The sequence below is a fragment of the Canis lupus genome, chromosome 19, assembly GCF_011100685.1.
Source record: "Canis lupus familiaris isolate Mischka breed German Shepherd chromosome 19, alternate assembly UU_Cfam_GSD_1.0, whole genome shotgun sequence".
NCBI lineage: Eukaryota > Metazoa > Chordata > Mammalia > Carnivora > Canidae > Canis > Canis lupus.
The window spans coordinates 34685384-34698352 of NC_049240.1; the positions used below are offsets into that span (position 1 = coordinate 34685384).

At 35.3% G+C, this 12969-nt stretch overlaps 1 long non-coding RNA gene across 16 annotated transcripts in view; it reads right to left on the reverse strand.

The window, feature by feature from the left end:
* The window catches only part of LOC106560027, a 141660-nt gene that overhangs the window by 113361 nt on the left and 15330 nt on the right, over positions 1–12969 (reverse strand). For all 16 annotated transcript variants that reach the window (XR_005374134.1, XR_005374131.1, XR_005374133.1 and 13 more), the window contains exon 3: positions 8055–8213. This is a non-coding gene — a long non-coding RNA (uncharacterized LOC106560027). The remainder of the gene's footprint in view (positions 1–8054; positions 8214–12969) is intronic.

Genomic DNA, 12969 nt, shown 5'->3' on the forward strand with positions numbered 1-12969 from the left:
TTGTGTTTTCCAAAGATTGCCAATGTCAGCAAATAAGTTAGAAAAGAACAGGTCTTTAAGTTACATATTTGGTGTCAAACTAATAGGGCTAAGGTTTTTAATTCCTTTCAATCAGAATTCCAATGGCACATTATGATTGTTCTTATTATCATAACACCAAACCAACCAATAGCACTTAAATGGTTTTATTATAGACTTTGACCATAAAGAACAGTTAGTGATATTTCATATAAGAAGTAGCTCTTTCATCCATTCACAAAGGAAGTTTCTGTTAGGTTTCAATCTAAACATTAATTGACATATGTGTTTACTACCCTGTTTGCCTATTACTTTATTTCCAAACACAGAATTAGTAAGAATTTCTCTCTGCCTTTACTGAATAAATGACCTCAAAATCATTAAAAAGTTATCACTTAAAAGGAATAAGTAACTAATAAACCACGATGAATTGTTCCTACCTGTGATTCAAAATCCAATGCTCTACCAATATTCTAAATAGGTGGGTGACAAGGAAACAACAAAATTCAAAACAAAAAAGTTGTTCATTTTGAACTACTGGCTTATCCACTAGGGACTGTAGGCACAGTGCTCAAGGTATTTTAGGGACCCCTAGGAAAGACCTGATTTTCATTTCTTTTGAAATCAGAAGAAAAAATTAATAGTGTAATACTGATGAAAATATAATAGTAATTTGATTCTGGATTACATTCATCTTCATACCAATACAATTGTAATATATAATTTTTAGTACTTTTATTGAAGAAGGTATCCCTGCAGGCAAAAAGGGCTTAGTTTCATGGTAGTCATAATGGAACTTTTCTACTGGTTATAAATTTTAAATAATGATTTGAATAAAGGAATAATTAATTAAAGTTAAATAAATTTGAGCTGTCTGTATAAAGTACTGGGTTGCCAATACTAAGTTGTCAAAATTTAAGTATCTGAAGATTTAATTTACATTAGTCAGCTTTATGTAAATTGGTCTTTAAAATTATACTAAAGAAACCTGATTCACTTAAAATGGTATAAAAATGTTCAGAAATGGTCTTTGATTCTTCCATAATCAAATTTTGAGGAGCATATTTTTTGACTGGAAAAGGCAAAAACAAATAAACTAAAATAGTGCTAAACAAAATATTGTTTTCTAATGTATGCCCCATAAACTCTGATGTTTGTATAAGGGCATTTATTAGAACATAATGTTGAAATGTTGCAATCTATCTCAAGGAAATTTTTTAGTGCAATATCAACAAATAAATATTAAATTGCAAGCATGGATTAATGGCAAGAAATGATCATAAATAAAAGTATGGTAGTGGTAGGCAAGGAACAACTCATGCAGATTTAAACAGTTATCCTCAAAAGAACTTTTTTTAGTCCAGCCTAGAGAAAAGTTCTGGGAACCAGACATTCATTCAACTCTCATTTATTAAATAGTATATATTGGTTAGCTACAACTCCAACTAAAGAATAAAAATACTGCTTTAATAAGAGACATTTATTTATCTGGGAAGAGACTAGCTTCAATATAATCAGACCTTCACGTTTTTTAGTTAACTTACAAAAAGTATTATCCAAATGTCAGAATTTAATGTATCAGCTTTACAAATCTTAATTTTTTAATACATAGAGTTTTTAAGATTTATTTATTTATTTATTTTAGAGAGACGGAAAGGGGCAGAGGGGGAATAGAATCTCAAGCAGACTCTCTGCTGAGTGGGGAGCATTACACAGGGCTCCATCCTAGGACACTGAGAACATGAGCTGAGCCGGAAATAGAGTCAGAGGTTTACCAACTGAACCACCCAGGCACATGTAATCATAGATTTTAAAGATAATAAGAAAATTGCTAAATTAGATAAAGCAAATCTTCCTTTCAACATTATAAACTCATCATTAAGTTTACCATCTAAATACAACATTATGTCTATTAGTACAAGGATCTGATGTGTGTTTAATAAATGAAATTATTTAGTTTTAGCTTTGGGGAATATATGACATTGTAAGTTCATTCAAGTTCAAAAAATGTAATTTTGACAAGTGATGTTGCTTTTATGACAATTCAATTACTTTGTATGCTTGGCTCTTTTATTTTCACCAACAAATTTGGATATTTAAAAGGGAAGTAGGAAAAAATGTTAGTAAAACCAAATGCTATTCAAATAAGTTACCTAGGGATGTCTGGGTAGCTCAGCGGTTGAGCATCTGCCTTCAGCTCAGGGTGTGATCCCAGAGTCCTGGGACTAAGTCCCATATGGGGCTCCCTATGGGAAGCCCGTTTCTCCCTCTGCCTATGTCTCTGCCTCTCTCTCTGTGTTTCTCATAAATAAAAAAGTAAAATATTTAAAAAAAAAAACAAGTAAGTTACCAGAATGCTTACTATGTACAAGTATCTTAGGCAGAGAACATACATAAGTTTTTGCTGTTGTCATGATTGTATTTCAAAATAATTTTGGATTTCGTGTGGAGAATGGTTTCAGCCAAATAAAGACTGGGATCTTGGTGAATGTATTGGCAGTAGTAATGAAGATTAAAATAAACTTGATAAAGAGATTTTGGAAATATAATTTTAAAAATCATTGGATTGATTAGGTCTCGGGGAAAGGATAAAAGGCAGAGCCAACATGGACTAGGAAACTGTTTACTTAAAAGTTGATTATGTTACTAACTAGTAAAGTGATTAAAAGATTTAGATACATTTTGGGTGGGAGGGTAAAACATGATGAGTTCTCAGTTCATATTTTAAGTTTGACACCTGTTCAGTAAGCAGTTGGCTATGCCAGGCTAGAACTAATTCAGGGAAAGAAATATTGATGGAAGAAAGAAATACAAATACATCTCACCAATGGATGTGAATAGAATTACACATACGGAGATGACAATCAGAGGAAACACTAACATTTGAGATAAAGGAAAAAGAACAAATGAATAAGATTATAAATGTGTTACTGAGGAGTTGGATTCAATACCAACTCCCCCCAAAACATTTTCAGAATGATGAAATTGTCAAAAATTATAAAAATGAGAGTTACCCACAGGATTTTGGAAGAAACTGAACATGAATAACCTTTGCCACAGTAGTTTTGTGAAGCAAAAACTAGACTGCAATGGGTTGAGAACTCTATGGGAAAGGAAAAAAAAAACAGAAACACAAAATATCAAAAAGGTTTTAATAATGCTCAGCTCCCATGATATATTTTTTCCCTTTATAGCTCTTAGAGGGAAGAAAAGATTCATAGGATCAAAGGCTCATGGTTGGAGAGAGGAACAAGAAAGATCAAAGTATGTTTAAATGATGATGGGGAAGAGCCATTAGAGAAAAAAAATTGAGAAGAGAGTGAAAAAATGATCAGTTATTTCACAATACAAGAAGAGACACATTTTAGAAAAGTTTGTTCTATATTTTCCTTTGTGACAATGGGGAAAGACAAGGAAGATTGTATAGATGGAGGCAGAGTATTAAATATTGAAGGACTTTCGCCTACAATGAAAGTATATTGATGAGTACAATGATAATAAAAACATTAAGAAAAACATTAAGTATGTATATGGTGCTTACTGTATACCTTCCATGGTTCTGAGTATAATATTTTTTTTTCTGTAGAAGGTAAATGAGATTTTTCTCTTTAGAATTATGTTATTTGCATGTAGGTGTGTAATAGGAGTAGAAGTAGAATAGGGGTAGGAACTAGAAAAGATGAGACAATATGAAATAGTAACTGGAAAATTACTGGATAGTATTGAGTGTCCAGTAGGACTAGGCAGCAGGAATCTATAAGGTCACAAAGCTAAGTGGTTAGAAGATTTTCCTCAGCTTTGCTTAGAAGCTCCTGTAAAAAAGGGAAAGGTAGAAATTGAGAACTCTCTCTTGTTAGAGTGCTCCAGGTACAAGTGAGGTCTGAGGTGTGCAATATCAGAGATAAAGGTTCATAAGGAAATGGAGTCAGAAGTAGTCTTGCAGAATGGAGGAAGGAACAGGTGTCAGTGAAGTTAAAGAAAAACAGAGGAATACTGATAATAATATGAGGCCGCTGTCCTAGACTGAACTGTTTTCATTTACGATTTCAGTTTTGGAGAAGCCCATGATCACAAGAGCAAAGCTGTAGCTATAGGAGAGGATGTTAAAGTAGAGTTGAGATTTAGGTCACTGGAGCTAAAGAGAGGTCAGGGAAACTTAACAAGTCATGCTTCAAGATTTGAAATCACCCCGGAAGACCCTGGAATCAAGAGGAGGACTACTGCCAGATGCTTTGAAGTGGGATGAGAGAGCAGGTCTGGTGGAAGCCTAAGTATGAGAGAGAATAAATTAAGTGATGACTCAATTCAGTAACAAATCTACTAATTTTTTAGTTCAAGAAAATAGAGAAAGCTTGTTTCACACAGAGAAAAAGAACTCATTTGTTTCATTTTACTTTTCATCTTCCAAATTATCCAATGCAAAGTCCTTCCTTGCCATCTTCTTCTAGCAAGAGCCAGCTTCATGTAGAATGATGTAATGGTGATAGCAAAAGCAAAGGATTTGCTATTTCCTAGGCATCACTCTGAAGGTTTACTTTACCCAAATTGATTTCACACTAACTAACCTTGTAAGGTAGATACTACTATCATTTCCAATTTGCAAATTTAAATAATGGAGACCCAGAGAAGTTAAGTAAGCTTGCCCACAATTACACCATTAAAAGGAGTAGATCTCTCATTTGATTAAGTATGAAAGCTTATCGGTAGATTGCATTAGGTGAGCCTAATAAGAGGAGAGTGTTCGTTAGTCTTTGCTTTTCTAATTAGTAGATTTAGTCTTGGGATCTGGGGTGATCATCAAAAACGATTTATTTCCCTGCCATGAGATCCCAGTCATTAAGAATTGGCCTCAGTTTCCTAGTACATCACTTGACTGTCACAATGAACCTATACTCTAAATGGCAGTGGATTTTGCCTCCTTATTTCTTGTCAGTTTTCTATCCCAAGTTTGTTTATTATATCAAATCTAGCTGAAATTGTGAGTGTGGCCATACCTTGGGCAGGTTCGTTTGAAGGAACTATGACAATTTCCATTGCCTGAAATCTCTACTTTCTACATCTGAGCAAAGGATTGGAACACTTGATATTAAGACATTCTATGTAACAGGGTGTTTGTCATACCCTTCATAGTGTAGAGGACATTACTGACCAAGAAAAATTCTCCAAAAACCTCATATTAGTTTCAATATATTAATTACACAGCATGTGTCAAACAAATGTTCCCTTTTCACGGGTGTTGTCAAGATTCTTTTCCTTTTACTTTTTCATCTTTACATTGGAGTCAGAATTCACGCTAATTAAATACCTCAAAATCACCCCATTTGTCCCCTGCAAACTATAAAGCAAACAAGAAGGCAAGTTGCATTAAGAGTGACAGTCCTATTATTTAGATAAGTAATAGAATATACTTTACATAAGAAATAATAATATCAAAGGGAGCAATAAACGGCAGATTTCAAAATGGAATTAAAGACAGAATAGATGTCTTTTCTCTCCCTTCTGTGAGGCACCAGGCTTCTCATATTAAATGTTAAAGGTTATATAAATAATGAAATGGAAGGTAAAAGCAAGGTATCGTCACTTAGGTATTTCTCAACAGACATCAATGAACTGGGTTATTTTAACTTTAGCTATTTTTCAATAAAAACACATCTCACTCATGGAAAATTAGAGAAGTCACCAGAGTTTTTGTGCCTTGTGATATTTGTAGTGATTTTAAAAGAAAGTATGTCAATAATTTAGAATGAAAAAAAGATGATACGGATATACTGGATTAGAAAGATAAAACTCTCTAAGTCAAATAAATCATCTACTTAATACATTTCTTTATTTAGTGACTTTTTCAAAGATAAACAGGAACATGTTCATCAAACTATAATTTTTAGTAGATTAGTATATTTAGCTCTCAGTCAACAGCTTCCAGGAATGATCTGGCTTGATATTTTTCTTGTCCCCTTATCTACCTTAGTATATAGAGTACTGTAAACCCTCTCTGACACATTCTGCTAATTTGTAGAAAGATAAAGAACCACAAATCAGATATGGCTTGCCATTGAAAGCCAACTAAGTCACAAAGGGCATCTGTCTGTTGCTGGAAAAGTTTTTGCATTTGTGAACATAAATTTATACTAACATTTACTATGAAAATATTCCAAGATGCACTATTATTTGGAGGATAGGTATAAACCTCTTTACTATCTCTATTAGAGGAGATTGTGTGGTTTATAAGGAGGAAATTACTGTCATCTGACCATTTCAGTAGATCACGGAAATATTCTTTTCTGCAGTACAAAGGTTTAGGGAAAAACTGTAGGGTGATATAATGTTCTAAATATCAACAATAATATGTTTCTCAAATATTTACAGTCATCAGCACTGACTTGGCATCTTTGAATTCTAAACAAGTGTATGGCCAAAGAAAAAGATTTAATAATGACCCTTTGTAGTGTGTCCACCCAAAAGCATGTTCAAGTCTCTTGGTTCAAAAATAGCAATTCAAATGTGTGGTGTTCTTAAGGAATTAATGACAAATAGGAAGGAGTAGATGGCCTAAGAAAGAGTTGAGGACAGTTAACTTCAGATGGTCATTAATCCCCAGGAAATGTTTTGTGCTTGTTATGGCCTCTAAATATTGAAATGGAAAATAATGCAGTGATATGAGTTCTTTTTCATTACAAAATTGATAGTTATAGCAGCAATTACTAAATTCCTATGGAGGTTTGCCCATGTTAACTTACTTAAGTGGGTTAATTACCTAACCTAACCTTTCTCGTGCTACTCATAAAATATATACAAATCATGAAAAATCAACTACTACCTAAAGTCCTGCCTGGCTGTTTATGGAATATAAATAATAACAGAAATGAAGTAAGTAGCAGGTACACTAAACATTTCATAAACTGTGATTATATCCAAACTTGACAACTCTCAGTTGTGCAACACTGGGCAAATTACTGTTTGAATTTAGTGTCCTCAACCATGTAATGTGGTAAATACTAAAGATAATATAGGAATGTTGCACAGATTAACTAGACCCACAAATATAAAGTCTTTAGCATAGAACATTGTACCTATTTAGGACTCAATAAATGTTATCTCAGTCCCCTTACTTCCCTAATCACTTGGAACTTAATTGGGTACCTAAGTGCAATGACTGAAACGATAGCAAATGTGCTCACTGTCCTCAAAGAGTCCTCAACATATATCAAATGTACTCCAAAGAAAAAGTCTCTCCAAATGTTCTGAGGGAAAAAAAGTTTATGAATTAGACTAGGTAAAAAGATAATATGTATTGAATAGCTAGCTAGCTAGACAGATTGATCCTATCTAGTATAGTCATAATGTACAACAGTATATTAAACAATCTGAGAAATCCTATCATGAAAAAAGCTTTCATTTTTAGAATTGTTTTTCTTTCATTGCTATGAAATGCTTATTAATATCCTTTAGGAAGTTCCTAAGGAACAGACACTGAGAAATACTGCTGACCCTTGAACAACATGGGTTTGAACCATGCACGTCTACTTATATGGAGTTGTTTTTTGTTTTTTAAGACTTGACAGCAAAAGACAAAAGATATTTATTTATAACTGCCCACCTCAGCCTCCACCAGACTGTATCAAAGGCAACTGAACACAAAGGTTACACCCAGTGCCTTTTGAGTATTTGGGGGTTCTACTGGGAATTTCCACAGCTCCTGGGGTCCCTAGACTGAACACGGCTCCTGGTAACCCATGTGCCCAGAGGGTGGTCAACTTAAGATCCCAAGGCTGGTAGGCCGGAGGCTGGGCTGAAGCAGAGGAATGTGCTCGGAGGGTAGGGATGGTTCTGTGCCGGGGGCCTTCTGTCCCCAGTGTTCCTGCTCCCCAACTCCTTTGCGTGCTTGGCTTGCGGGCTATACTGGGCAAGCCTTCGTCCTTGGGCCCCTATGGGCCAGGCACAAACTCATCCTCATTGGGGCACCCCAACCCTTCAGCCTCCAGAGGCCAGCATACTCACATGTGGCAGCTGCCAATGGCCACAGTCTGTTGTCTTACCTTGAGGTTAGGACAGGTGTAATGTGCTTCCTGGCTGCTACTGCCACCCTCAGGCCCACTCCACAGCTGCTATTGCTGAGCCAAGGTCACGGTGCCGCAGAACATTGCCTCCTGGAGCCAGCCCTCGGTATGCTTCTGTCCCAGTTAGGCTTGGCCCACCTATGATAGCATTTTTTTTTTAAATAAATATACATATGGTATTGTAAATGTACTTTTCCTTATAATTTTCTTAATAACACTTTATTTTCCCTAGCTTACTTTATTATAAGAATATAGTGTATAACACATAACATACAAAATATGTGTTAATATATTTATGTTATCAGTATGGTTTCCTGTTAACAGTAGGCTATTAATAGTTAAGTTTTGGGGAAGTCAAAAGTTATGAGCAGATTTACCAATGCACAGGGGGTTGGCACCCCTAACCTCTACATTGTTTGACAATCAGGATTACAATTTAATAGTTTGTTGATTGCATATATTCTATTAATAAAAAAAATCTTGAATTGTACGAGATTTGAAACCTACATATATTTGAAACCTGTGTACAACATTATCACATTTAAAAAAAAAACAACATTATCACATTTTTATGAAAACTAATACATGAAAGGATCATTCAGGATTAAACTGTCTGGTTTAATCAAAACCAGACCAGCAAAATAAAAAAATGAACAGCTGGAGAAGACTCCATGAAGGGGGCCACACTGGAGCTGAATCTTGAAATCCACACAGGATTTGAAAAAGTTACTTAATGGGATCAAAACTGGCTACCCCAAAATATGTCTCTTTGGCATGTGGCTATTTCGGGTAAGGAGGAAACTACTGTCATCTGACTAGAGCTGTTTTAAGAAACAGAAGACTTAAGATATTTTTCTTTTTTGCCTCTCCCATAGCTAACTAAAGAATTTAGATAGAGGATATGTTCTAGGAAGTGAACTATCATCAGAGATAACCACATTATAATATGAATTAGATGTGGTATAGGGAAGAACCTAGAAATGTCTGTTTACTAATTTCTCTTCCTGCCCCATTGTTTCTGTGTGGTCCAGCAAACATTTGTTTAGCAAATATTTACTCCTACTCTTCCTGTGGATTGCCTTCCTTCCCTTTGGGCCCAGACCCCTACCATTTCTCAATCCACGATGACATATATACCTCATTTTGCCTGTCTTTAGAATCTCTCATATTTATGAGGATTTCCTATACATATGTAATTAAATTTGATTTTCTCCTGTAATGTTTCATCTTAATGTAATTCTTAAATCAGCCAGAAGAATCACAAAGAATAGAGGAATATTTTTCCTCCTCAACAGGTATAGTCAGTAGGATAAATTTTCCTGGCTGGACATTGCTTTGACTCTGCTGCAGCTGAGAAATACTGGGACATCTGATAAAAGCTGGCAGGAGGTAAGACTTCTTACCATATCAACTTCTCAATCTCTGTCTGTGGGGTCCAATGAAAATGAAAGTGGTGACCGTCTTTTTTCTCTTTTTTTCTAAATTTAGATTAGGAGAAGAAAATGTCTGTGGAAATAGTTCCTTGGCTTTGCAGCTCTGGTAAATTTGGTAGAGCACTCTTGGTCTGACTAATTCATTTCCTTCTAGAGACGGTTACTGTTTTTCTTTGTTTTTGTATTATCATGAGGAGGAAAAACCATAGCATAGAACACAGGCATAGGCCATAACAGGTCTGCTATTTGAGCCTCACAGAGTGGTTAGTTCACAGTTCTCACCAGACCAGTGTCTGTTTAAACAAACTATTCTGTGGTTTAGTGTGTACATGTGATAAAGGCTACTGCTAAGGGGCATCTTGGAAGCAAAAGCCACAAAATTGGTGGGCATGGATGAAACACTTAAGAGCTGAAAGAGCATTTGCCACCTAACCAAAGACTCTCATGTTAGGATAAGTTGGTCACAGGATGGGTTAGATTAACACTAGATCACCTGCTGAAGTCAAGAAAATGTTCGTGTAATAAGGTACACTGTAAAACACCACATAATTTCCAACCCCATAACCCATTGCCATCCTTCCTAGGTGTCATTTTGGTTCTGACAGACTCAAAGCTTAGCTAAGTTGTTAATGTTCATATAAAGAAAGCTGGATGAGGTTTCTCTTTCGTTTTGTCCTATGTCTTGAGAGCTTGGCTTTATGACCAGTGAGAATGTTTTTTCTGGTCTTCACCAAAGGGTGCATATACCAGCATGTGTCTGGTGGACAGCTAAATACGCTGTGTATCCAATAAGTTGGTTGGTCAGAAGCATAAGGAACACCTGGACTTTTTATTGGTATCCCTTTGTCCAACGGTTCCAGTTTTCAGGGCAGGTTGTCATAAGTAGTTGTGGTCCATAAGGGACCTTTGGCATTTCTACCTTCATTGTCTTGATAATGCTGGGAAAGTCCCATTCCAGTAGCATCTGTCTAGTGTCACGGGTTAATGGATCTGTGGCGGGGCATCTTATGCCTTTGACAGTGAAGGCCTTTTGCTTAGTTAGGCTAACTTTGGGAGTGATTTCTGGATCTTGTAAGGGCTCCATTATTTGCACTCTCTTTTGAGGATGCCTTCTAAGTCCACAGGTAAGTCATAAAATCTTTGAGGATGCCTTCTGAGTCCACAGGTAAGTCATAAAATCTCATTGGTTTGAGTTGCTTGCAAGATTAATAAGATCCTAACTGTCAATAGCCAGAGGATGAATCCTTTAAATTGGCTATATTTGGGGAAAAAAAAATTTGAGCACTTTCATCCTGAACGATCTCTTATTGGTTTAACAATTAGCCTTAGGTACTCCTTTAATAAGGCAGAAGAGCAGAAACTAGACTTAGAACAAAACTCAAAGTCCATTCAGACCCTTTCCTATTTGCCTTCAGACATTTGCAGATACTGTAAAAAATCAGGACATTGGAAGTATAGTTATCCTCCATTTAAGAAAAGAAGAAAATACTTGAAAGCAACTTCCCTTATCTTACAGATACTTGCAAAACTTAAAAACACAAGTCTAGAAGTAATCTAAAGTCCATATATTCCTTCTTATCAATCCTAAAAGCTCCCTTATTTATCTCAAAAGGTTTGCAAAGTATTGGCCTTAGGAAACCAAAGTCCTTGCAGGAACTTCCATTCTTTTTCTGACCCTTAAAGCTATAAATCTTTCCATGTCTTTGAATTATAAACATCCTAAGAAGTATCTAAACAATGCCCACACTCACCTGAGACTAAAAGAATTTTTTTAAAAAAAGAGGACTTTTAAAAAATACAAACTACAAAAATGACTCTCTTGTTCAAACTTTAGACTATAGCCTCCTTAAGATTACTTCCAGGGACAACAAATCTTAAAAGTCCTCTCCACAAATAGTAAAAAATCTTTAGCCATCTGAGTGAATTTATTTATTCCAGCTGTTATTTATGAATTAGTGAGCTTTATATTGTTGTATTACAGAAGCTCTAAGATCTCTGTGTTCGTTTCTACATACATCTACATTATAGATAATATATTTTTCTGCCTTGGGATGGTATTGCCGAAATCGCTTTGTAAAATAGCCCTATTTAAGTGGCTTAAAGAAAATTAAGCACTTATACTAACATTCTCAAAAATAAAGCAGAAATTTAGTTCAAGTGAATTTCAGGTTCACATGATCTGGCAAAACAGTCAATATCAAAGTTAATTTCAGGTAGACATGTTTGGGGTGCCTGGCTGGCTCAGCTGGGTAAGCATCTGCCTTAGCTCAGGTCATGATCCAGGGTCTTGGGATTGAGTCCTGGATCGGGCTCCCTCCTCAGTGAGAGTCTGCTTCTCCCTCTCTCTGTCACTCTCCCCTCTGCTTGTGCTCTCTCTCTCTAAAAAATTAAATAAAAATTTTTAAAGAATTAAGATAAATAAACAAAATAGACATGTCTCACTTTCTAAAATTCCACCTGGATTTTTTTTAAATTTTTATTTATTTATGATAGTCACACAGAGAGAGAGAGAACGGCAGAGACACAGGCAGAGGGAGAAGCAGGCTCCATGCACTGGGAGCCCGACATGGGATTCGATCCCGGGTCTCCAGGATCGCGCCCTGGGCCAAAGGCAGGTGCTAAACTGCTGCACCACCCAGGGATCCCTCCACCTGGATTTATTACTTAAATAAATTCATATTATTTCTGTTGCAAAAGTTTCCAGTAAAAAAAAAAAAATAACTTAAATGATGGTCGATTTTGTCTAATAACTCATGAAGCTTTTGTGAGTAACCTGAACACAGTTGTTGGGAATAGATAATTGAAATAAATGCAACTGTGATTAAAATTTTTAAGTGAGCCTTTTAGTAAAATACATGTTTTTATGGTATGTGTACTTTAAAATAATTTCCAAAATCTTTTTGGTTACCTGAGACTTAGAGTTTTGCTAACTAAGATGATGAAAATTTGTGGAATATCTTGGGCCATTTCCAAATAAGGTAAAATAATGATTAACATTCATTCCTGAGCATAGGTTTATCCACTTTTGGCTTCCTTATTTCAGAGAAGCTAAAGATAAATTTGGGTCTGTCCATAAACATGTTTTATGCTTTACTGATAGATTGTATATGAAGAAACACATTTCTGGAAATTATGGAATGTATTTATAAATTTGCCAACCTAAAGAGTGCTAATGTAATACACGGTTCACAATTGCTTACTTCTTAGTTCTTACTAGAAATTACGGTTTTTTTAAAAGTTAAAATTTTTTGTTTGAAACACTACTGTTGCTTTTTAATGTTTTGTTTTCCATATATGAGGATACTTTTTCTCTTAAGCCAACTATGGCTTGCAATTTGGTAAATTATACATTTGTAAGCAGAATGGAAACAATTATCTCTCTCTCCCCAGCTGATCACTCCAGAATCCAGAAATTGTCACTGAATATTCTTTTTTTTCATGGCAATATGTTTATTTGCATA